The sequence below is a fragment of the Rutidosis leptorrhynchoides genome, chromosome 6 (assembly GCF_046630445.1).
Source record: "Rutidosis leptorrhynchoides isolate AG116_Rl617_1_P2 chromosome 6, CSIRO_AGI_Rlap_v1, whole genome shotgun sequence".
NCBI lineage: Eukaryota > Viridiplantae > Streptophyta > Magnoliopsida > Asterales > Asteraceae > Rutidosis > Rutidosis leptorrhynchoides.
Genome location: NC_092338.1, coordinates 26,556,535 through 26,564,672, shown reverse-complemented (window position 1 = coordinate 26,564,672; position 8,138 = coordinate 26,556,535).

The following is an 8,138-nucleotide window of genomic DNA, read 5'->3' as shown; positions in this document are numbered from 1 at the left end:
TGGATCCCTCACCCCATTAAACATTGGAGGTTGAGTATCCTTGAAATTTTTGTAGTGGAAGTCCCGCCTTCCACCCCCACCATTACCTTCACCCCCTTCGCCTCGAGGATAAATGTTTCTAGCCTCTAAAGCCTCCTCTATTGCGGCTTTCATTCGTTCATTGATCATTTCGGTCACTTGTCCATCAACCGACTCTTGGAAGACCTTTCGGACATCTTCAAGAAAGTCCTTCTTTAGCCTTTTAAAGATGGCCTCAACCTTGGCCGTGAGTTCAACGTCCTCACTCGTACTTCTGTCATTGGTGTCGTGTCCATTTCTCATCTTCATTCTATAAAACGAAGTAAATTAAGCAACAAAATGAAAGGACTTAACACATATGTATATACATATACACCACACTACCCCATCTTGCTCAACAATCGTCGTACATCGCTTGTTTGACACGATTTGAACCCGTAACAATGGTAGCTAATCATTGTTACGCGAGCACATCGCATTAACTCACTAGTACCACGTCCATCTCGCTTGACGAATTCAAATACCACACAAAACAATAGCGCATGACTAGTTCACATAAACCTATGCACTAACCAAAACCTGATCCGACCCAAAGTCCTACAAGTCCCGCATAACGCGCACACAAAAAGTCTAAGTCTAGGCGCCTATCTCAAGTCACCTAAATCCCTTAGACCATGCTCTGATACCACTTGTAACATCCCAACCCATATGCAATCGAAATATGCAAAATAAAATATAAAAAAATTGTACAGCATAGTGGCGCGGCGCGCCACTTACCTGCGCGGCGCGCCAAACTGGCATGTCCAACTTTTCCTTTTTTGTGAAAAAGAACACCCACTTCCCAACATATTTAGACGAAACACTTTTAACAACATATTCCAATATGTAAAACTAACACGATTCAAACATAAAATAAGTTTTACAAAGCCGGGCCCACATCGGCCCGAATTACGAGTTTAATACATAACGAGAGTTTCGACTACAAAAAGTTTAAATACCAAACGACCCTACTAGCATGGTGTTTGGGGTTAAACTACCCAAGTCTCGGTCAAACTCCAAAGCTAAATCTCCAAAAGCGTCCCCTAACACAACGAGACCTCTACACCAAACAAACGCCCTTACCTTTGTCCATACTCGAGCCTATAAAAAGGTAAACAACGAGAGGGTAAGCAAAGCTTAGTGAATGCAATAATTACACATACATATATATAACTCATCTATTTGCAATCACATTCACCAAATACCTCATACGAACTTGTAACTCAATTAGCATGTCATCGTACCCAAAACACTTAACAAGTCGTACAACATTAACATAAAACCGCATTAGCATATACTCAACACAATGTATATATAAAAACAATATGCTAAATAATCAACAATCTCAATATGGTTAACCATAAACGCTATGGTGCTACCGGCTCGTGTGTAGTGACCCGAACTTTTCCATGTTTATATATATTAATTGAGATTGATATTTACATGATTAAATGTTTCCAACATGTTAAACAATCAAACTTTTTAAGACTTGATTAATTGAAATATGTTTCATATAGACAATTGACCACCCAAGTTGACCGGTGATTCACGAACGTTAAAACTTGTAAAAACTATATGATGACATATATATGGATATATATATAGTTAACATGATACTATGATAAGTAAACATATCATTAAGTATATTAACAATGAACTACATATGTAAAAACAAGACTACTAACTTAATGATTTTTAAACGAGACATATATGTAACGATTATCGTTGTAAAGACATTTAATGTATATATATATCATATTAAGAGATATTCATACATGATAATATCATGATAATATAATAATTTAGAATCTCATTTGATATTATAAACATTGGGTTAACAACATTTAACAAGATCGTTAACCTAAAGGTTTCAAAACAACACTTACATGTAACGACTAACGATGACTTAACGACTCAGTTAAAATGTATATACATGTAGTGTTTTAATATGTATTTATACACTTTTGAAAGACTTCAATACACTTATAAAAATACTTCTACTTAACAAAAATTCTTACAATTACATCCTCGTTCAGTTTCATCAACAATTCTACTCGTATGCACCCGTATTCGTACTCGTACAATACACAGCTTTTAGATGTATGTACTATTGGTATATACACTCCAATGATCAGCTCTTAGCAGCCCATGTGAGTCACCTAACACATGTGGGAACCATCATTTGGCAACTAGCATGAAATATCTCATAAAATTACAAAAATATGAGTAATCATTCATGACTTATTTACATGAAAACAAAATTACATATCCTTTATATCTAATCCATACAGCAACGACCAAAAACACCTACAAACACTTTCATTCTTTAATTTTCTTCATCTAATTGATCTCTCTCAAGTTCTATCTTCAAGTTCTAAGTGTTCTTCATAAATTCTACAAGTTCTAGTTACATAAAATCAAGAATACTTTCAAGTTTGCTAGCTCACTTTCAATCTTGTAAGGTGATCATCCAACCTCAAGAAATCTTTGTTTCTTACAGTATGTTATCATTCTAATACAAGGTAATAATCATATTCAAACTTTGGTTCAATTTCTATAACTATAACAATCTTATTTCAAGTGATGATCTTACTTGAACTTGTTTTCGTGTCATGATTCTGCTTCAAGAACTTCAAGCCATCCAAGGATCCGTTGAAGCTAGATCCATTTTTCTCTTTTCCAGTAGGTTTATCCAAGGAACTTAAGGTAGTAATGATGTTCATAACATCATTCGATTCATACATATAAAGCTATCTTATTCGAAGGTTTAAACTTGTAATCACTAGAACATAGTTTAGTTAATTCTAAACTTGTTCGCAAACAAAAGTTAATCCTTCTAACTTGACTTTTAAAATCAACTAAACACATGTTCTATATCTATATGATATGCTAACTTAATGATTTAAAACCTGGAAACACGAAAAACACCGTAAAACCGGATTTACGCCGTCGTAGTAACACCGCGGGCTGTTTTGGGTTAGTTAATTAAAAACTATGATAAAATTTGATTTAAAAGTTGTTATTCTGAGAAAATGATTTTTATTATGAACATGAAACTATATCCAAAAATTATGGTTAAACTCAAAGTGGAAGTATGTTTTCTAAAATGGTCATCTAGACGTCGTTCTTTCGACTGAAATGACTACCTTTACAAAAACGACTTGTAACTTATTTTTCCGACTATAAACCTATACTTTTTATGTTTAGATTCATAAAATAGAGTTCAATATGAAACCATAGCAATTTGATTCACTCAAAACGGATTTAAAATGAAGAAGTTATGGGTAAAACAAGATTGGATAATTTTTCTCATTTTAGCTACGTGAAAATTGGTAAAAAATCTATTCCAACCATAACTTAATCAACTTGTATTGTATATTATGTAATCTTGAGGTACCATAGACACGTATACAATGTTTCGACCTATCATGTCGACACATCTATATATATTTCGGAACAACCATAGACACTCTATATGTGAATGTTGGAGTTAGCTATACAGGGTTGAGGTTGATTCCAAAATATATATAGTTTGAGTTGTGATCAATACTGAGATACGTATACACTGGGTCGTGGATTGATTCAAGATAATATTTATCGATTTAATTCTGTACATCTAACTGTGGACAACTAGTTGTAGGTTACTAACGAGGACAGCTGACTTAATAAACTTAAAACATCAAAATATATTAAAAGTGTTGTAAATATATTTTGAACATACTTTGATATATATGTATATATTGTTATAGGTTCGTGAATCAACCAGTGGCCAAGTCTTACTTCCCGACGAAGTAAAAAATCTGTGAAAGTGAGTTATAGTCCCACTTTTAAAATCTAATATTTTTGGGATGAGAATACATGCAGGTTTTATAAATGATTTACAAAATAGACACAAGTACGTGATACTACATTCTATGGTTGAATTATCGAAATCGAATATGCCCCTTTTTATTAAGTCTGGTAATCTAAGAATTAGGGAACAGACACCCTAATTGACGCGAATCCTAAAGATAGATCTATTGGGCCTAACAAACCCCATCCAAAGTACCGGATGCTTTAGTACTTCAAAATTTATATCATATCCGAAGGGTGTCCCGGAATGATGGGGATATTCTTATATATGCATCTTGTTAATGTCGGTTACCAGGTGTTCACCATATGAATGATTTTTATCTCTATGTATGGGATGTGTATTGAAATATGAAATCTTGTGGTCTATTATTATGATTTGATATATATAGGTTAAACCTATAACTCACCAACATTTTTGTTGACGTTTTAAGCATGTTTATTCTCAGGTGATTATTAAGAGCTTCCGCTGTCGCATACTTAAATAAGGACGAGATTTGGAGTCCATGCTTGTATGATATTGTGTAAAAACTGCATTCAAGAAACTTATTTTGTTGTAACATATTTGTATTGTAAACCATTATGTAATTGTCGTGTGTAAACAGGATATTTTAGATTATCATTATTTGATAATCTACGTAAAGCTTTTTAAACCTTTATTGATGAAATAAAGGTTATGGTTTGTTTTAAAATGAATGTAGTCTTTGAAAAACGTCTCATATAGAGGTCAAAACCTCGCAACGAAATCAATTAATATGGAACGTTTTTAATCAATAAGAACGGGACATTTCATCGTGGTTCACACCATACGCAATTGAGTCATACTCTTTTATAGTGCTACCGGCTCGTGGTTCACACTCGATGCTACCGGCTCATGGTTCACATCTTATTTTATAGTGCTACCGGCTCGTGGTTCACACTCGATGCTACCGGCTCGTGGTTCACATCTTATTTTATAGTGCTACCGGCTCGTGGTTCACACTCGATGCTACCGGCTCGTGGTTCACATCTTATCGCACACATATTATGGCACTACCGGCTCGATGGTTCATACCATAACACCCACAAATAAACGTGTCATATACACATACGTATAATTACTCCACTCACCTCAAAATCTCTTGTGAAAGATAATCAAGCTCAGAAATCTTCAATGTAACGTACCTATTACATTATACATAATATCAATCACAAACTCAAGTTGGTCAACCAACTAAAACTCCATTCTAGTGTTATCTTGACCCTTAGTGCAATTTCGACCCAATTGCACCCTTAACCCTAATATTTGGGTTAACATCCCCGAAACCCTAATCATTATCCAAGTTAGGTTTAAAACATATTTCCACACAAGGTTTATGCATTACACACCAACATTAACTAACTTAGGTCCATTTTGACCCATTTGACTAAATTAAGGTCAACACACCCATTTAGGGTCATCCACTAACCCACACAACACCCATTTACTTAACTCTAGGTGTGCTAGTAATGGACTAACTAATTTAAGCTCATAAGCATCAATTAATACCTTGAAAAATCCTAGTTAGTCATCTTTGAGTCTACATGACCCAAATTCACCCAAAACATCCAATTCACTAACAAATGGGTTTTAAGTTCATCACTTACCCCAAACCCTAACCCTTAATCAAATTAAACAAGGAAAACAAAGTTAGAACATACCACCACACCCAAAACGTAGCTAGGAAGTAGATGAACAACTTTAATGCTTGAGCTTAAGCAAGATTTCCTCTTCTTCTTCCCCAAAATGAGTTTTCCCTCACTAGAAAATCACTCTCTCTCTCTAGAAATTAAATGGAGGTGATAAGGGTTGTTGAAGATGGAGTAAATGAAGCTCCAAGACTGAATCTAGGCCTTAAATTCAGGCCCCCATGTGTAATTAACAAAAAGCCCTCAAAATATCTAATTTAAAAGAAAGGAATCTGTTACAGACCAATGGCGCGGCGCGCCAAAGGCCCGCTCGATGCGCCACTCCCCCAGATCAGATTCTTTTTCATTTTAAAATGTACAACGAAACCCCCACTTCAAGCATATTGTTTATGCTTATGTACACAACAATTATTTGGGTCTTACAACTCTGCGCTTTTAGAACAGCCTACAAAACTCCAATTGGAACCACACCTTTTAAACTCATTTACGGAAAAGCATGTCACCTTCCAGTAGAAATTGAACACAAAGCATTTTGGGCTTTGAAGACATGTAATCTTGATTTACATGAAGCCGGACATCTACGGTTAAGTCAATTAAACGAATTAGAAGAATTAAGACATGAAGCATATGAAAATTCGTTAATCTATAAAGAAAGAACGAAGAAATGGCATGATAAAAGAATCAAAAGTTCAAAAAAATTTAAAGAAGGAGACAGAGTTCTTTTTTTCAATTCACGATTCAAGTTATTTCCTGGAAAATTGAAATCAAGATGGTCTGGACCATTCATAGTCAAAAGAGTTTTCCCATATGGAACAGTAGAATTAAAAAATTCAAATAGGATTGAATTTAAGGTTAATAGTCACAGAGTTAAACATTACATAGATAATCCAATGGAAGTTGAAGATGAAGTTAATCACAATTTCGACACCACGGCTAACTAAGTGTGGGAAGGTTCGAATCTTTTTAGGGTAATATGTATTTCTGTTAGAGTTAGATATTCTGTTTTCGTGTAGTTTTCGAGAATGGAATCCGAATGGACATTCCCTAGCAGACCCTAAAGAACTAGTCTTCTCCCTCCATTCTGAATTTTTATTTTTATTTTAGGTTTTACGAGATGAAGAATTCCTTTGAACTAAACCATGGTCTAATGCTACATGCTATGATTACTAAACGTAATAATGACACACTTCTGAGTGAACTGGTATCATTCATAAGAGAAAAAATGGACGGAGTAAGAAAAGAACTCAGGAAAGATCATCATAAGATACATTTTGGTAAAGGAAAATCAAAGTCCACAACAAAAAGAAGAGCACGACACCTTGAAAGATGTTATAAATGCGAAAAATGGTCACACGAAGGTAAATCTTCAAACAATCAAACATATTCAAATACCGAATTTGTTACTCTATGCAGAGAAGGACCGTTTATATGTTTAGAAGAAAAGATATTGAAGAATCGAGGTTACGCTTACGTAGCTATGGAGAACCAAATCACACGACTCTCCTATGAGTCAGCTAATGCAGGTCTCTGAGAATTCTATCTCACAGGTAAGTATGTACAGTTTTTATTTTTATTTTTATTGCTTTTAACCTTTTGATAATATGAATTTTTAATTTTATGCATTTTTGTGTGAATTTAAAAACAAAAATTTACTTTATTTCATTAAGTTAAAAATGTGATTTCTAAAAATTCGCCGTAAGTTGAAAACTAGGTCGTTGAACCGAAATTGCTTTACCCAAGGGAGGGACGAGAAATTTTATTATCATTATTTTTAATCTTATTGAATTAAAGTATGCCAAAAACATTAAAAAATCCAAAAATCCTTGCTTTTAAAACGACGCTTAAAAAGTAACAAATTTTAAACTTTTGTCGAGGGACGGACTAGGACAACGATCCGAAACGCCCTCATTCTAAAAGAAACAAATTTTTAAAATTTATTAATTTATGTTTTATTAAGTGAAGGTTTTTATATATATATAAAAAAAATAACCCCATGCGATTGCATGGGGTTTGGCCTTTAGAACCATGCGATCGCATGGGGACCAAACACTGGTCAGGTACAAAACTTCCAGCGAACTGCTTCTGCTCTCCACAAACAACACACACACATACACGAGCATACTTCAAAAACACCCCAAAAATCATTAATTTTTCACCAAAATCAACCAAATTTCTTGCTATAATCCACTTTAATCATGAATTTGTTAAGAAGTTTCTCAAGAAAGGTAACAATTACATCCCCTAAACTCTTTAAATTTGAATTTTAGTGTTCTTGAGCTAATTTTTACCTAATTTGATTTTGTTAATTTCTAGTGTAATTAGAGTTAAATTGTTAGTATATTATGCATGTATAACCTAGATTGATGCTATTTAACATGATTTGAAGCCAAAAACTTCAAAAATTTTAGGAATCTAGGGTTTGTGTTCTTGAGCAATTTGGGGCTTTTTGATATAAACAGGTTATGACCGATTTTTGTCATGAATTATTGCTAAATTAACTAGTGTAACATGTTTAGGTAGCTAAATGATCCAAACTTTGACCCTAAACATGATTTTTGAGAATT